The sequence below is a fragment of the Nycticebus coucang genome, chromosome X (assembly GCF_027406575.1).
Source record: "Nycticebus coucang isolate mNycCou1 chromosome X, mNycCou1.pri, whole genome shotgun sequence".
Taxonomy (NCBI): Eukaryota; Metazoa; Chordata; class Mammalia; order Primates; family Lorisidae; genus Nycticebus; species Nycticebus coucang.
In genome coordinates, this window is record NC_069804.1 from 114135349 (window position 1) to 114155007 (window position 19659).

Here is a 19659-nt window from a genome sequence, read left to right on the forward strand (position 1 = left end):
AGGTTGCTGTGAGCTAAGATGCCATGGCATTCTACCAAGGGTGACCAAGTGAGACTCTCTCTCAAAGACAAAGAAAAAAGAAACTGGATCTTTCGTCCTGTAGAATGGTGATGCTGTTAAATATCTTTTGATGTATGGAGGCGGTGGTATAATTGTTGCCTTCACTCCATGCATACTCAAATTATATCAATAATTTTTCTGATATTGTAACACTATATATACACGGAATAAGGTTCATAAGTCATAAGCTCCATCCTAAATTCATAGTGTTTTTGATGTAGCTTTATTTGGTTTTGCTAATATTATATTTAAGAACATTCTTTTTTTTAATGACAGTGTCTTACTATGTCACCCTTGGTAGAGTGCCTTTGCATCACAGCTCACAGTAACCTGAAAGTCTTGGGCTCAAGCGATTCTCTTCCCTCAGCCTCCCAAGTAGCTGGGACTATAGTTGCCCACCACAACACCCAGCTATTTTTTGTTGCAGTTGTTGTTGTTTAGCTGGCCACACCTGGTTCAGACATGTCATCCTCAGTGTATGTGCCTGGTGCCGTAACCACTGTGCTACGGGCACCGAGCCAAGAACTTATGTTTTCTGTGATCTGTACTTTCATTTCTTGGTACAATTTTTGCCCTGTTTTGAAATCAGTTTTATACTTGCTTCTTCATTTTATATGCTTCCCATACCCTTGAAATAGTTTGAATAATATTGGTATTATCTTACATCTAACAGTGTTCTAGAATTCTCTTTTGGAAAGATCTTGGGCTGGTGCTTTTTTATATAAGAATTATTTATCCAACCAGAGACAATTTTTTTCCAAATCAAATTGTCTCATTAGACTTTTTGCCTCTCCTAGGGCCAATCTGGGTAAAGTGTGTTTCACTAGAAAATTATCCATTGCATCTGTGTTCAAATGTATTTAAATAAAACTCTGCAAACTTTGCACTTAAGAATCTTGAAATCTTCTTTGTATTGAAAAGGATGTCACTCTTGTTGTGTTTGCCCATGATTGCAGGAGGGACTTTGCCTAACAATTGCAATCAGTGTAACCTGGCTTATTGTACCCTGAATGAATCCCCAACAATAAAAATAAATAAATAAATAAATAAATAAATAAATAAATAAATAAATAAATTTTGTGTGTTTGTCATTCACCCTTTTGATTAATTTAACCAGGGACTTTTAATGTTTTTGATATCCACCCAAGTAAACCTGCCATTGCTTTTATAAATGAATTTTACTGTCTTTTTTTTTAAATTTCAGGTTAATATAAGAAGGGTATGTACAATTGGGTTACACTGTTTGTGTTTGTTAGGTAATATTTAAGTTGTAGTTGAGTCCTTCACCCCAGCCATAAAGAAAGATGGAGAGTTTTCATCTTTTGTATTTACCTGGAAGGTTCTGGAGAACATCCTCCTAAGGTAAAATTTCAATGTATTGTTTTTTTCATTTTTTAGGAGAATTTTATTCATTTATTGATCCAGTATTAACAGGGGCTAGAGGGATCAGGTTGTGCTCAGCCTAGGGAGGCAGCTGCCACATCTGTCAGCCCCCCAGTCACTATGTACAGATAAGGGGCTTTCTTGGATCACCTTCAAAGCCACCTGGCAGAGGCCATGGGGCAAAGTTTAGGACCTGAGCTCCAGAGACAGTATTAATCCCATTACCCCTTGGCATCAGGCCCTCTGGGAACACAGGGGCTCCAAACAGTTGTCTTGATCCTGTTTTACTTCACCCTGTGTACCTTACAGAAGCTGAGGAAGCTGGCATAGCAGTGAGGGCTGAGTGGTGCTGGCTTCCGGCAAGCAGCTCTGTCTCTGCTACCCCTAAAAGAGAGACTTGGTAATACTGAGGAGCTGGGCAGAGGCTCCTCTGAGCCTCAAGCTCCAGAATCAGAGACTAGGAGCCCAAGGTAGGCCATAGTTAGGGGCCACAACACTGAAGTCAAAGAGCCCCAGAACCCTGTTGTAGAGGACAGTCTCAGCAAGTCTGGCTAGAACTAAGACAGTTTGCAGGCTACCAGTTTTTTCAAACACTTCTCTTCCCAGGCCAGCAGACTCCAGCAAGTTACTTATCTCATCCCTGCTGGGATACCCTACCTCCAATCCAGACCAGCAGTGGGGTCCCTGAGTTTGGCACTCTCCCAAAGAGAATAGAGTAGGCCTGGCTTCCTCACGACAAGGACAGGCTGGCAGCAGAGGCTAGAGTAGCAGGGCCCAATGCCACCAGGCCCCCAGCTGGGACTCCAATGTTGTAACCCTGGCATGATGCAGGCACATGGGCCCATCAGCATGATAGCTGCTAGGACAGAAAGAAGTGTCAGAAAGCTGGCTATGTCAATATGGTCCAAGATCGGTTGGAGCCCAGAAAAATAGGTGTCTCTGATAGGTAAAATATATACTCTGCTGTCCATGCAGAAGGGCCAGGTCGTGCCACTCCACAGCTGGCTATGGAAGAAGCCAGAGTACCTCACTGTGCCCCAACTCCAGCTGCTGCCTCCTTAGCACTACAGGCTGACCTGCCCCTGCCAGACCCCAGGGCACAATGTAGGGAATATGGCTGGCTCCCAGTCCCAGGGCCTGGACTCTCTGGCTGGAAATTTTCAGAAATACTGAGAAAAGGGGGAGTAGGGCAAGGAGAAGGCCCTGGTGAGTGCCACGTGGCAAGAGTGGGCTGCAGAGTCAAAGCCAGCAGTCCTCACTGGCACTTGGCCTTGTAGGGGTGAGAGCGTTTCTGCTGGTCAGGCTTCTGCTGCTTGTGGAGCTGCCCAATGCTGACCCCTTGGCGCCACTGCACCAAGATGTGCTGTTCCACCAGGTTGGCCAGCATGCCTTCCTGAGCCAGCATGGAGATAAGGTGCAGATAACTGGTCATAGTTGTGGGTCATCTCTGATCGTCAATCTTGAACTTCTTCCTCTTTTCCACCTCTTCCTTGAGGCAGGCCTTATAGTGTGCAATTTCAGCCTCACACACTTCAGTAGTGCCAGCAGCTCCTTGGGTGAGTATTTCTCCCTACTCAAGGGCTTGCCAGACCTGAACAGCCCAGTCTTCTCTCTGCTGTCTGTGGCTTCCACCACCTCCACTGGGCTGCTGGATCCCTGGTTGCCTTGGCTTGGACTGATGGAGGGTGTGAAACCCTTCCTATCCTCTGTCAGCGCCAGGGGACTCAGCACATCATCTTCAGCCAGGTGCAGTAGGCCTGTGCTGATGACAGGACCCAAGTCACAGACAGCACGGTTGTAGTGTATGCAGTCAACATGCAGCAGGCTGTCATCCTCTCCAAAAAGCACCTTGGAGATGTGGGAGGTGACAGGGCTGGAGGGTCATGTTGGGTTGGCCGAGTGAATGGGTGAGTGCAATGGTGAGTTGAAAGCACTGCCAATCTCATAAGTCCTGTCTGTGCTGTCATTGCTAAGAGTGGGTGAGAGCCGTGAGTGTGTGGGCACTGCCACAGCTGGACTCCTAGCCCCACTGCTAGTCTTGATGAACAAAGGAATTGAAAGGTCTTTCTGGGACTCTTTGAGCTTCTCAGCCAAGATGTTGATTATGTTGGGCTGTAAAACTGACAGCTGCCCATCTGCAGAACCACTCAATGACCCTGGATTCCCAGTCCCCTTCTGCTTGTACCTGATGGCAGAATTGGTGTTCTGCATATCATCCTCCTCGCCATCCTCATAGTCATCCTCATCATCTGAGTATTGCTGGGGTGGGCAGACTGGAACTTGACTGTGACCCACACCTGCTGCCAGATCCTTCTCCTGCATGGGGGACTTGGCATAGTTGTGATTGCCTAGAAAGGCTGGAAGCCACAGGACGATGGGGGTGGCAGTAGGGGGAACCCCATTCAAGCAGCTCCCAGGAGGCTTTACCACCAGCTTGGGTTTGTTGGGAAGGATATGAGTTGGGGCTTATGAGCATGAACCAGCCACTTCCTCTGCACCATCTGTATGGATGCTCTCAGAGGCCACTAGGTCTCTGCTTGCCTCCAACACTAGGGGGGACTTGCTGCTGGACTTGTCTGAATCAGCTCTGGCTGTGTTACCCTAATCAGCTGCTGCAGGGCCTCCAGTACTGTCTGATGGTTCACCTTCAGCACATGCAACCTGGCCTCATATTTGATCCTGCGGTCGGATACCACTGCCATGAGGTTGAAGCAAACGTTGTGGTAGGGCTTCCCTGCAGTGGTGAGGCCAATATGCTCCATGATGATTCGTTGGACCTTGTCTGTCCACTCCTCATCCTCCCGTCCAGGGTCCATGGTCAATGGGGTAGACCTTCAGTCCATCCAGCTCAAAGAGCTGAGCTCTCATTGTTTCCCATTATAATAAAAAAAAAAAGACATCTAGTTGAAGAAAGCAAATGTCCCTGTGATATACCTTGACTTCAAAGTTTTGTAGACAGTGTTTTCTGTACTTTGGGGATATTTTCAGAAGCTCCTAAGAGCAGTTCAATATCATGCCCCTGGAAAGATCCATCTCTAGGTCCTTGCACTGGAAAGAGAAGCGTGTCTCTAAACTCACCTAGTGAACTGGATCAGTGATAGATCCCGCCAATGAAGCAAGATATGGTATTTTGCATAGCTGCTGTTTCTGGAGTGTTCCGGTTTTTTAACAGTCTCACAACCACCACAGCGACGTCTTCATAATATAGTATTATCCAACAATATCACAGCAGGATTTCAGCCAACTGCTAATCCTAAAGAAATCCAATCGTTACTAACATTTATTTGACACGCAATTGTCCATTATTTCACTCCATAATAACTGAATTACTTTTAAGCTCAGAATTCATGCTATTCCATTGGAGGCATCTCATGTTCTCTACAGTAAAAGTAAGTAACTAAAAAAAAAATGAATATATATACAACTTAAAGGGTCAAATCTAACATGAGATGACTACCTGTAGTAATTTCTTTTTATTGGATTTTTTTCTAGCAACCAATTAACTTTTAAACTTAATCAAGTTATGGCCGCCGCCCCACCAAGCCCAGCCACCCTGCCCTGGTGCCTCCGCCCCGCCTCGGGACACCTCCCTGTTCCACCACCTCGCCCTCATTCAGCCCTGCGTCCCGCCCCTCCGTGCTGCCACAGGCCACTGCCCCACATTGCCTTCCCGCGACACGGCCACGCCCCATCACCTCGTGCCGCCCCGCCACGCCCAGCGCCACAGACTATTCTCCCATCTTTGCCCCACATCTTCAGTCCTTGGCTCCACACCGCTCCACCACCCGGTCCCTCCAGTAATGTCAACCTACGCGCCCCACCCCTGGAGCCTTGCGTGCATCCCCGTCCCCGGCCCATCCCTGGCTCCCTTACCGCCGTGTTACTCCCATCCCAACCAATGACCTCCCGCCCCCCGCCCCCCAACCCGTTTGGGCCAAATCCTCTACCCTTCCGCTTCGCCACGCCCTCCCACCCTACAAGCCTTTTGAGCATAGCCTCTGGTTTGTCTCGCCCTCTCTAGGTCTCTCTCTTCCCTCTCACATTCAAAGTTCCACAAAGAGTTTTACCCATTCCCTGTTAGTACTGTTCACTTTCCACTCATGCTTTATCCCACTAAACATGGCTTCTGTTTCCACAATCAATTAACAAATGAATTCAAACACCTCTGATTTATTTTCCTTTTGCAATTAAAATAATGAAAGGAATGGAAATATACTCATGGCAAGCAACGGGAATACAAAATCAGGTCAGCCCTACATCTGATGCATCCCTAAACCAATCAAGGGATTTGAACAGTAGTCTGGACACAAAAAAAATAATTCCAAGTAATCTCTGTCTTCTTTATCCAGTCTGGCCCAGATTAGGTTCCAGGGGTGCAAGAACATTAAGGACATTTGTCTATACCTGTATTGGACCAGCAATTTGAATGAAAAACAGACAATTGGGCCCATACACATGGAAGACCTTCTACATTCAGGATACACAGAGACCAAGAGGCATTACATGGCATGTCCCACTGTTAAGCTGTCAATGTGTACTTGTTCTCCAAATATTTCCTTCTTCTTGTTTTTCTAGGAGGTAGTCAGGTATTTAGAGGAAAAATTATAGTACAAAAATACTATGATTTCACTTACAGATAGTTATGCAATACAGGTAGAGACAAATGTCTTAAACCTGTAAAACCCAAATTGTGCTCAGTGGTTACCTCTATAAAAGAAGGAGGTGGATGCAGTCAGAGACTTCAAAGTGTGTTTCAGGCCAACCATAGTGCCTCAGCCTATAATCCTACCACTTTGGGAGGCTGATGCAGGAGGATTATTTGAGGCCAGGAGTTCAAGATGAGCCTAAGCAAGAAAAGAAAAATTAGCCAGGTGTGGTAATATGCACCTACAGTCCCTGCTACTTGGGAGGCTGAGGCAGGAGGATAGCTTGAAGCCCAAGAGTTTGAGGTTGCGGTAAGCTGTGATACCAGGGCATTCTACCCAGGGTGACATAGTGAGACTCTGCATAAAAGAAAAAAAAAAAAGAAAGTACAGATCACATTAAACATAAGAATGTTCTTAAATATTAGAAAAAACAAACAAAAACAGACCATGAAGACCATGAATTTAGGATGGAGCTTATGACTTATGTACCTTTTTTCGTGTATACATTATGTTTCAATATCAGAAAAATTATTGACATAATTTGAGTATGCATGGAATGAAGGCAACAATTATACCACCGCCTCCATACATCAAAAGATATTTAACAGCATCACCATTCTACAGGACGAAAGATCCAGTTTCTTTTTTCTTTTTCTTTGAGAGAGAGTCTCACTTGGTCACCCTTGGTTGAGTGCCATGGCATCCTAGCTCACAGCAACCTCCAACTGTTGGTTCAAGTGATCCTCATGCCTCAGCCTCCCAAGTAGCTGGGACAACAGGTGCTTGCCGCAATGCCTGCCTATGTTTTAGAGACGGGGTCTCGCTGTAGCTCAGCTGGTCTTGAACCTGTGAGCTCAGGCAATCCAACTGCCTTGGTCTCCCAAGTGCTAGGATTACAGGTGTGAGCCAAGGATCCAATTTCTTAACCAAATAAGTTGGAAGGTTAAACAATCAGTGGTTAATTTCTATGTGGGAAAGAGACTTGAACAGAAACTTCTCTGATGAAGACAGGTGCATGGCCTACAAACACATGAAAAAATGCGCATCATACTTAATCATCAGACAAATTCAAATCAAAACCACATTGAAATATCATCTAACTCCAGTAAGATTAGCCCACATCACAAAATCCCAAAACTACAGATGTTGGCGTGGATGCAGAGAGAACGGCACACTTCTACACTGCTGGTGGGAGTGCAAACTAATATTAACGACCTTTTTGGAAAGAAGTTTGGAGAACACTCACGGAACTAAAAGTAGACCTACCGTTTGATCCTCCACTAGGATACACTTAGGTAATTCCTCCACTAGGTGTATACCCGGATGATCAAAAATTATTCTACAAGAAAGACATTTGCACCAGAATATTTATTGCAGCCCAAATCATAATTGCCGAGACATGGAAACAGCCCAAGTACCCATCGACCCGTGAATGGATTAACAAATCGTGGTATATGTTCACTATGGAATACTATGCAGCTATGAAAAAGATGGAGACTTCCCATCTTTTATGTTTACCTGCATGGAGCTAGAACATATTCTTCCTAGTAATGTATCACAAGAATGGAAAAAAAGTATTCAATGTACTTAACACTACTACGAAATGAATATATAACCACCGAAACATTCACATGAATGGCAAAACATAACTAGAGTCCAGAAAGTAGAAGGGAAGAGGAGGAGGAGAAGAGGGGGGAATAGGTGACGAGGGAGGATATGTGGGGGGACCTCACCTAATGTGCATGATACAATGGTATATTTCAAAACTATTAAGAAATGAGTATAATTGTGATGGATATGTTACTTAGTTCAATGTAAGCATTTTGCATTGTATATCAAAGCAGTAAGCTGAACCTCATAAATGCATCAATGTACAAAGTTATGATATAATGAAAAACAATGATAAAAAATAAAAAAAAATAATAAAACAGTGGTTAGAGCTTTAGAATAAAAGAGATATAACATTCAAGAATAACTGGGACGGTGCCAGTGGCTCAACAAAGTAGGGCACCAGCCCCATATGCCGGAGGTGGTGGGTTCAAACCCAGCCCGGGCAAAGAACTGCCAAAAAAATAAAAATAATTAAATCAGAGAAATTATAATTAAAACCACAATCAGACATCAACACAAACCCACCACAGAAAAAAACATTTAAAAAGGCTCTCTTGGTCCATCTGGTGATGCAGCACACTTGAGACTGAGTAATTTACAAACACAGAAATTTATTCACTCACAGTTCTGCCTGCCAGGAATTCCAAGATCAAGGTCCCAGCATCTGGTGAGAGCCTTCTTGCTATGTCTTCACATGGTGGAAGACTGAAAGACAAGAGAGAGAGAATCTACTCCCACAAAGGCCCCACCTCCCAACATTGCAGCAATGGGGATTAAGTTTCCGACACATTCACACCATAGCAGGTGAAAAACTCCAAGTGTTGGCAAGAATGTGGAACAGTTGAACTCTTACACACTGATGGTTGGAACACAGACCGGAACAAACACTTTCAAACCTGGCAACATCCACTTAGCTGAACATACACAAAACCATATACACAGAATGCCACTCTTTGATATATGCCCAAGATAACTAAAATAAATGACCATCCAAAAGATAATATACAAGGAAATTCACAGCATTATTTTCATAATAGGTCAGAAAGTGAAAAATGTGTAAATCCTCACAGTGAATCTGTAGATTATGAAATACCCACACAGTGTAATACAATCCACCAATGAGATCGACCGTCTGCAAATATAAAAAAGAAAATGTAAGCGACACACATATTATGTTGTTGAAAAAGAGATAGACACATGCTGTATGAGTCCAGGAATTTTTCTTCTCATGTCCTAGTGAAGTTTCATGAAGGACAGGAAAACCAACACTCTATTTCCTTTTATTTGAAGGCACTTAATGTCTTCTTATATTTCCTGCAGAACGATGTAACAGAAGCATCTTTCATCTGAGTCCTTGAAAAGGGATGTACTACCCATGACAAGAAGAACATTGCCATGTCTGATGGACAGGGAAGAGAATGCACTACAGTAGACGTACACGGACTATAGGGACAGGCCTAACCCCCTAATTCTAAGGAGCCTTGAGTACTCACCACAAGACATCTGTTTCACCTATTAAAGGGTGATCAGAGCAGCTCTGTCCCCTAATGAACAAAGCACTGAATACTGTGATTTCTAACTGGAAATGTACTCTGAATTCCTAAAAGGGAATAGAATTCACCATGGAGATCCACAGAATTTAACAGCCGAACTATCTAAAACATAGTAAATGTGATGAGTTAAAGCTTTTAAAAATAATTACTATTCTTTTGTTTTATAATTATAACCCTTTAGTGTTTCTTAAATAAATACTGCCTTACATGGGAGAAAGGCTACTGAACAATAGTCTTTACCCAAATATATATGTATATGGCCCTACCTAACATCCACCACCATGGACTGACACAGTTCAGCATGTAGCTTTTCCTTTTCTTCTAGTGAGTAGGGTGCCGGCTCCATATACCAAGGGTGGCAGGTTCAAACCCGGCCCCGGCCAAACTGCAACAACAAAATAGACAGTGGGCTCTGGAGATAAACTAGGGGAAAAGATAGTTCTTAATAACTACCTGACTTTTGAATACTTTTATTTTACCTTATAGTAACTTAAATGCCTTACCTTGAGAACCCAAATTATGCCATGCTTCCTGTAGAAGACAAAATGTTTTTAAACACATATTACTTGATATTTTATTTTCTTTTAACCTTTTTTTTTTTGAGATATAGTCTCAAGCTGTCACCCTGGGTAGAGTGTCGTGGTGTCACAGCTCACAGCAACCTCCAACACTTGGGCTCAAGCGATCCGCTTGCCTCAGTTTTTCTATTTGTAGTATAGATGGAGTCTTGCTTTTTGCTCAGGCTGATCTTGAACTAGGAACTGAAGCAATCCACCCGCCTTGCCCTCCCAGAATGCTAGAATTACAAGCGTGAGTCACTGCACCCAGCCTTGGCACTTTAATTTTACAAGTATTAAGTGCTCATGAATCCCAGTATTTTAAATACCACACTGCAGATTGCAAACTAACATAGACCCTATGGAAAAGTATGGATAATCTTCAAAGAGCAAAAAATAGACCTTCCTTGTGATCCCACAATCTCATTACTAGGTATCTACCCAGAAGGAAAAAAACATTTTACCATAAGGAGATTTGCAATAGATTATTTATCACAGCTCAATTTATAATCGCCAAGATTTGGAAACAACCCAAGTGCCCATCAAACAATGAATAGATTAATAAACTGGTATATGTCTATCATGGAACACTATTCAGCCATAAAAAGATGCAGATTTTACAACTTTTATAGTTACCTGGATCTAGCTGAACCACATTCTTCTTAGATGAGAATATTTCATATTGTATATGAAACCAGCACATTGTACCCCTTGATTGCACTAATGTACGCAGCTATGATTTAACAATAAAAAAAAGAAATAAAAGAAAAAAAAAAAGGGAGAAAGAAGCATCCCATGTGCTCAATACTAATTGGAAAACAGGAGATGAAAAAGTACATGCCCACTTGAGAGGAAAAACACAATTAAATTCCAGGGCGCAGGAGGGGGCAGGTGGAGAGGGGAGGAGGGGAAGGGGCTCAATAAGCTTCCACCTAATGAGTACAAGGTAGGGGTATATGGCACACCTCCTGGGTGAAGAACTCAAACGCAACGCAGGCTTTTCCTAACAAATGCAAACAATGTAACCTAATTAGATGTACCCTCATATTAATCAGAAATATTACAAATAAAATATCCTGCTGCAAAGTCATTAAAACACCTGGTTTTCTGTGACCTTCAGAGAATGAAAGACCCTCTCTTTGCCTCAATTTCTTCTTCTGTAAAATGGTAAAAATAGCTGTACGTACTTCATAGGCTGTTGCCTTGAAAACTATCTGAGTTAATATATGTAAATCCTCAGAACAGTGGTGTGGTTAGTACACAGTTAAAGATCAAGAAATGAGAGCTGTTCTATCATAAAATTTGCAGGCTGAGATATTTATAGTTTTATAGCAGGCATTTCTCTTTAAAAAGCTTAATATTCTTTTTTTTATTTAATATTAATGAGGATACACATGCTTAGGTTACATTCTTTGTGTTTATTAGGTAAAGTCCAAGTTGTAATTGAGCCCTTCACCCAGGTGTGCCCTATATCCCTACGCTGTGCCCATTAGGTGAGAGCTTAGCAATGTCCCTCTCTTCCACCCTTCATTCCCTCCCTCCTCTTCCATCCTCCCCTCTTAACCGCCCCCCCCAATATGAAATTGTGTTTGTCTGATCTGTGGGTGTGTTGTTGTCCATCTCTTGGTTTCATATTAGTATTGCGTATATCAGTTAATTGATTTTCCATTCTTGTGATACTTTACTAAGGAGAATGTTCTTCAACTCCATCCAGGTAAATATAACTCCTATTCATCAGCCAATCTGAATAAAAGAAGAAAACAACAATGAAATAGACATCAAAGGATTTAAAATTTTAGTGGACCTTGTCTCAAATGCACAGAGTGCTTTTAAAACATAATGAGAAACAGAACCAACTGGTGAAATGATCCAAGATGTACACATTTCCTTGACTTCGATCAGCTCACTCATGGTATAAACAAATATCTGTTCGGTTTACAAGGAGCCCCTGATAATTTTGATGAAGTAGTCCATGGACTTCACTTAAAAAATCTTGAAACCAACAGCTAACATTTCACTGCCATTAATTTTATGCCCACCATGCAGAATTCTGCCACAACTGGAGTGTCTCTGTGCCTATAATTATTTGAATGTGCACTGGAACTTTCCTTCCACCTAAGACAACAGAATGCTTTCCAACACAGAATCACAATTAAACTCCACAGTATAACTGGTGGTTGGCAGGAATTGGAATTGTTATCCTCTAGTATAAATGAGGATGGTCAAAAGGTAGTGACCTAACATTCCCAAGGAAAGAAGCCTGATTTCTGCACTCTTGCTCCAGGAATTTGTTTAGCAGACTCCACAATGCACTTAGTTTTTTTTTTTTTTTGTTTTGTTTTTTTCTATGAGCTCCAGATCTAGGGAAGTGTTCATACCCCTGTTGGATGTTACACTACAAAAGGGAGAAATAGGATTTCCTTTAAAAGCATATGGAATAGAGAGGGAAATACGAGGATGGAAAAACATATGAAATGCAGGGGATGGGGTGATGATGTCTTACCTATCCCCTCTCACTTAACTGTTAGTCGTGTAATGATGCTTTTCCTGTACCCCAGCTCCATCACACAACACTTGCCCCTACACAGCAGTGACACTGAAACTCACACATAATGGAAATGTGGGCTTATCTTTGTTTGCTGTTGCATCTCCAATTATTTTTCCTGGTAGTCAAACTATTACATTAATGTCAGAGGCATCACATTGACACAATGAAGGACACAAAGTTGGAATGATGTAGTCAAATTTCTAGAGGACTTATTAACTACCACATGCCTGTAAGTTGTTATTTTCAGATTTCTCTTCAAATCTTCAAAGCCATGCTCTGAGATAGGCATCATTCCTTTCATCCTACAAATGAAAATATAGGCTCAGGGACCAAAGCACATTCTAAAAGCATTCCAGAAAGGTGTCAAATGGACACTAAGGACAACTTGAAAGTTTGTCCCCTGGCCAATTCTAGAACAATTTGAGGATCAAAATATATAGTGGTAGGAACACAGGGTAACCATTTGGGGGAAAAAAGGAAATCTGAGTCACACTAATATAAATAAATATATAAACACATAAACCAATAAATAATAAAGGAATGAAAGCTCTACTCTACACTCAAATACCATATAAGAATTCTAGAAGGAATAACACCACTGGATAAGCTACATGTGACAGCTACCTTAGTAATAAGTGATTTAGGTAAGACTCATGAATGGATGTTCAAGGGACACCAAATTCCACAATTGTCCTTGAGTCACCATGATAACAATTCTGGCCAAAGAAAGCTGGGAGAAAACAGCCAACCAATTTCTGGATTTTGTTCCTAATATGCGCTAAGAACTGAATAGAACTGACATGATGATGCACCAGTGATTGACGCCTTATATTCCTCAAAATAAACATTCCTGGAAGCTTTAGCAATATAAATCTTCATATGTACCTCCATACTCACTTGCATACACGTGCTGTCTCTTCCCTCAAGATTGAAGAATTTACTGAGGTGGATGGCTAGGGGTTAAAGAAGAAAAACTCCATCATTCAACAGATTCAATTCTAACTAGACACGTAAAGTCAAAAGGTATGGATTTTTCTAGAAGTGTTCTGTAGAACTGTCTCGAGGATATTCTTGTCTTTAGTTTTATTGCATGGCCAAAATCATCTAAAAGGGACACAGAAACATAGGCAACTTCATGTGAAGCATCAATACCTTTTCCATTCTAGAGTAGGTACCTGAGATTCAACATCAAAGATTCCTCAACTGTTAATATTAAACATTTGCTTGCTGACAGCTCAGTAAAAATAGAAAATACATAAAAACTGTCATTAAAAATCATGTAATTTAGAATGGGGTCAAATAGTATAAGATAAATAGAAATAGTCTATTGACCTATTTGCAATACCTGCATGTTAAACACCAGTACCGTGCTGATAGAAATTAAAGGAAACTTAAAGAGACACACATCATCTTTATGTGTAGGAACACTCAGTATTGTTAAGATGTCTATAGTCCTAAAACTGGCCAGCAAGTTTTGTTAAGAAATTGACACAATTTTTTGTTAAGAAATTGACACAATGATTCCAAAATTCATGTGGAAATGCAAATGATCTAGACTATGAAAACAACTTTGAAAAGGACAAGGTTTGAGGACAAACATTGATTCAAAGATGCCTTACACATCTACAGTGGTCCAGACAGTATGCTGTCGGTATCAAGGATAGGAAAATGGATGAAAGAAGTAAAATAATACAGAAAAAGATCTATACCTATACACGTATGCATAGTTAATATTTGAGAAAGATGCAATGACAAGTCAATGGAAAAAGGATCATCTTTACAAGAAATTGTGCTGGAACAAATGCATATCTATATTCACAATACAAACTGTGATCCATGTGTTATATCACATACAAATGTTAACTCAAAATAGATCATAGATCTAAACATAAAACTTAAGCCTATAAAACTCTGACCAAAAAACACAGGAGAAAACCCTCGTGATGTTTGGGTATGGGAAGATTTCATAGATGAGATACCAAAATCTGAATTCATAAGTGAACAAATCAATAAAGTAGACTTCCTCAAAGATAAATATTTTAGCTCTTCCAAATACACAGTTGACTAGTTTTCTCTCACTGGGAGAAAATGGTGGAAAATCATATACCTGATAAAGTACTTGTATCCAGAACACAGAAATTTTTACAAAAGTCAATATGATGGGAAAAAAACCCTCCAATCAATAAATGAGCAAAATATTTGAAGAGACCCTCCATGAAAGAAAATATACAAATGTCAAATAAGCACATGAAAAGGTGATTAACATCACTGATCGTGAGGAAAAGGTAAATGAAAACTACAAGGGAATACTATTACCAAAATTCAAAAGACTGACTATACTAAGCAATGCCAAGTTTCTGGAGAATGAAACTCTCATTCACTGCTGGTGACAATGAAAACTACTTGGAAACAGCTTGGCACTTTCTTAAAGTGTTAATTATAAATGCATCATATCATCCAGCCTTAGTACTCCTAAATGTTTACCCTTGAGAAAGAAAACATATTTCTATGAAAAGACCTATTCAGAACTGTTCAGAGCAGCTTCATTTAAAAGTGCCCCAAATTGGAAACAATGCAAATATCCATCAAAAACGTAATGGATACTACAATTCCTGGTGCAGCCATGTGTCAGAATACTAATCAGCAACCAAAAATGAATGAACTGTTGATATTCATTTGACTGATATTCAATGAACTGTTGGGTTAAAGAAAAGTTAAATCTAAAAACAAATAAGCTTAATTATAAAAGCCAAATATGGATAAAAAAGAGAAATATACCCAAAACACTGATATGGTTCCATTTCGATGTGATTTTTGGGGACCAGGGCAGTGGGAAAATAGGAGTAAAGGCCATAAAGAACTAAAAATGTCATGTCTTGGTAAATGATCATAATTAAATTTAGGCCCATCACTTAGATTTGTTCTAAGGTATGTGGCTGGGTATCACTTATAATAAACTATAAGGTAATTATTCCTTCTTGTACCTAACCTTTTCACATTTTTAACAAACATTTCATAGATTCCTAGCTACCAAAAATACTCATCATAGAATGGATAAAAATAGAATGCGTACTCCAACCTCAAAATGCTAAGAACACCATCCAATGAGTTATATATTTCGAGACCCATCTGACAGATACATTGGAATCTCTGACTGTTATTCAACCAAGTCTTTTCACAATTGTGGTCCCAGCAAACCTTTGGTGAGCGTCCTCACCCCATTTTACAGAGGGGGAGGCTGGGCTCAGACAGAGTCATTACCTCTCTCATCCTCCCGCACCCTTTACCTGGAAAGTAACTCCAGGACGCCCTGGGGGCAGGATGCCACACTCACTGTGTCCCTGAGAGTCCCACATCTCTCCCTCCTGAGCCTGCGGGAAGCCGAGCCCCAAAGCGGGAACCAGGAGTCCTGGAACGTGGATCCGTCTTTCTCCCCACACCCCAGGGCGTTTCAGCCCCCGCCACGAGGCACCCTCACCCGCAGTTGAGTCCCACGCACCTGAACGCAGGACCCTGCTCTTCTTACCAAGTCATGTTGGTCTCTGTCAAAAAGTCGTCACTGTCGCCATAATGACGTCAGGTGCCTATGGCAACTGCTAGGAGAACATCCTCACAGTCGCAAAAACTCTTCAGATGTCTATAGCAACTGTGATGCGCAGGCTCCTTCTCCTGAAAAATCTGAAAAATCTCCGGACATCCCTAACCACTAAGGGGTGAGATTGGAAGGAGAGACTGGGGTTACCCAGCACGGGCCATGTCCCTTCAAAACTCTCCATAGTAAACTGCCCTTCAGGGGCCCTTGTTCTGCTCTGTCCAGGGGTGGGGTGGGGAATGGGGGATGTCTTAGGCTAGACCCCCTGCTCCCCTCTCCTTCCTGGGTCTCACCGGCTCCCCAAGTATTCTTAATGGTCTTTGTTCTCTATGCTTACATCTTTAAAGGGCCCCCACAGTACCTTCCTGCTCCTAGTCTTAGTTAGCTGTACACCAACTGAAAAATATGACAGAAGAAGAAGAACATTACATCGACCTCATTCATTTATTACAAAGGTGAGACTGGAAAATGGGACTTAGATTTATGGTCTAATGGAGGAGTTCCATATCTGTGTGTCTAAAGAAAGTGGCTTCCTTGCCAAGAGTTATCCCTATAGCAAGAGAGAGTCTTTCAGGACACTTTCTGTGAGAAACACTTCCAACATCCCTCTTATCATGATTTCATACTCTTGAAGCAACATACTCAAAGTGTGGCTTCCATATGGCTCAGGGAGATGTTTGTACATTGTATTTTTCATGTTACTTCTAAAAATCTTCACTTAATGAAGGTGAAAAAAACAATTTCCCTTGCATTTTCTTCTGAAACTTTTATAATTTTAGGTATTAGGTCTATTTTAAGTTAATTTTGGTATATGGTGCCATAGATGGATCAGAGATCATTTTTGTACACATGGATTTCCATTTGTCACAGTGACATTTGTCAAAAACCTTGTTCTTTCCCCCATTTAATTACCTTTGTACCTTCATCAAAAAATGTTAAGCATGTATGTGTAGGTTGGTTCTGGATTTGCCAGCTGCAAACTTTGTTGATTACTGTAGAATTATGATGAGTCTTGAAAACAGGTAACGTTTGTCTTCCAATTATGTTTTTTTATTTTGAAATGTGTTTTTCCTAGTCTATGTCTTTTACATTTTCTCATTAATTTTAGTGTCAGACTGTCAATTTCTACAAAAATTCTGTCTGGGATTTGGATAGGGATGTTATGGAAAACATAGATCATTTTAGCGGAGAAAATCCTAACAAAACTAAGTCTTCCCATTCAAGAAGAGAAAAAAAGTGCCAGAGATAGTTCTATAGGTCATGTACAAAAAAAGAAATTAATCACTAAAGAATATTGTACTTTCAAATTTATAATTGTGGTTAGAATTGAATCTGATGAAGTGATGTTTTTCTTTCATATCCCAGTAAATCCACCTAGATGAATACTGGGTTCTTTGGCAGTGAGAGAGAGGGAGAGAGCATTTGCATACATGGGTGTGTATACATACATGCTTATATTCATATGTTTATTTTGCTGAAATTGTAAGTATGTTTATGAGAAATACACATACTTGAGGGAAAGTATTTTGGTCATGTCAGTGCATGTCAGTTCCTAGCACATATTAGGAACCAAATCAGGGAGGATGATGCTTGCCCTTTTCCACCTTTCCTTGTTCAGTTTCTGCTGTGGAATTTGCTGCACACTAAGCATCCATTAACGATTTTTACCTACATCATTTCCACCCAGTGTTCTGTCCGTCAGTGTAGTACTAGCCTTTGGGTTTTTGTGTAGTTAATCACTTTTCAAGGTCTCAGAGGATGCTTGCTTTGCTTTTCTGAGGTTAAATTTCAGAAACATAAGTGGAATCTAAGAGGACCTCCAAATAAATTGGAATGAAGGGTTGATTTTTCCTTCCTTCCGCTAATGCTACTGGAGGTTAGGGAAAAAAATTGTGCGAATCACAGAAATGTATTCTTTCTCTGTCTGGCTCCTTTTCATCAACATGACATTGTGAGATTAGCATGTACTGTTGTCTATAGTTGCAGATTGTTCATTTTCATTGTAAAGTATTACATTGTTTGGACATTTCAGAATGTAGTTATAGGTGATGGAGATTTGAGTATTTTCGTTTTTGATTTCTAATGAATAACTGTTATAAACTTTCTTCTTTCTATCTTTGAATGAACATTTATTTTCATTTCTCTGGGGCACATACCAAAGGGCAGATATCATGGCCGCATAGGACCTCTCTCCACAACCCTTCTAGGTAATGAAGACGATAAAGGATATAAAATCTCACACTTAGTGCCAGGTGACCTGGATGTAGAGATCCTTCTGTTGGCTGATCCCTGAAAAGAGTGAGTAGGCTCAGAGAGGGCTTGGACAACCTGGGGTGTTGTCCTTGGGTCAAGTGAGCCAATGGGAAGAAAAGTGATATGTACTGAACTACTGTAAGCCAATGCCCTTTATATTTCAACTTCTTGAATCCTAGCTTCCTATCATTCAAGTTACCTATCATTATGATGATTATTCAGATAAAAGTGCTAAATTTAGGGGAACTTATATAAATCTGGGAGACAATTTCGTATTTCCCAGAACAGCAGCTAACTCTAGAATTACATAAATGTTTTTCCATTTTGTCTTGATGCCTCCAGGTCTCTGAATGGTCTTATCTTTCTCAAGACTGACATCCTCCCCGAGGTGTTTTTCAATGCTGTTTCTTTTGAAATTATGATGTGTACATGATGGAAATGTAAAACCCATTGTAAATGAAAATCACTCTAAGAATTATAATAACAGAAGGAGAAAACACATGCAAATTACATGTCAGTATCTTGATTTTTGAAACATGGCTGCTATGAAAATGACTGGGAACTAATTTAGGCAAAGTATTCAAATCAGTATATGCATAAACAATAAAATTATTAAATATGCGCAAACCACAGGAAGTAATAAGATGCAAATATATAAAAATCCTGAGAAGTTGCAAAAGAAGATGAAGACTGTGACTTAAGTGAACCTGTTCCTGCACATCATCTGCAAGTCTAGAGAGCCTGTACCATTCTACGGACAGCAGACCACATGGAGTCAGGGTAGGAGACAGGCCTGTGTGAGGTGCAGATTAATTTCAATTTTTCAACATACTTTTGTATAATTTTTAGAACTTGGTAGTCTGAAATAAAAAATATTTCAATGAAAATTTGAGCAGAGAGATTCCTTTCAAAGCAATTAAGAAAAGTAACAGGATGCCTGTAGTCCCAGCTACTCAGGAGGCTGAGGCAAGAGAATCGCTTAAGCCCAAGAGTTAGAGGTTTCTGTGAGCTGTGACGTAACAGCACTCTATGAGGGCAACATAGTGAGACTCTGTGTCAATAAAAAAAAAAAAAGAAAGAAACCAACATCTGTGTATATTTCATACTTGTTGCTACTGTAGGTTTGAAGATTTTTTGTTTTTTAAATATAGATAAAATTAATATAATAAAATTAATGGTTAAATAATAAAAAATAATGAATAAAAAAAGAAACATAACAGGAACATATTTTCATTAATTTGAAAAAGCATTCATTATTTTCTTTTTTTATGGGAAAAGTATATGAAAATTGAATTGACAGAGTATTTGTGTGTGTGTGTGTGTGTGTGTGTGTGTGTGTGTGTGTGTGTGTCTTCTCTGGCTCTATTTCCCCACATCCATAGGTGCAGCTGTATCATCAATTCTTACTGGAAAATGATGGATACAGAGAAATTGCTCCCATTAAGGAATATTTTTT

General features: G+C 40.6%; 1 pseudogene; it reads right to left on the reverse strand.

The window, feature by feature from the left end:
- Positions 1-1339: 1339 nt before the first annotated feature.
- On the reverse strand, positions 1340-6264 carry LOC128577424 (ubiquitin carboxyl-terminal hydrolase BAP1-like; annotated as a pseudogene).
- Between the last annotated feature and the right edge of the window lie 13395 nt (positions 6265-19659).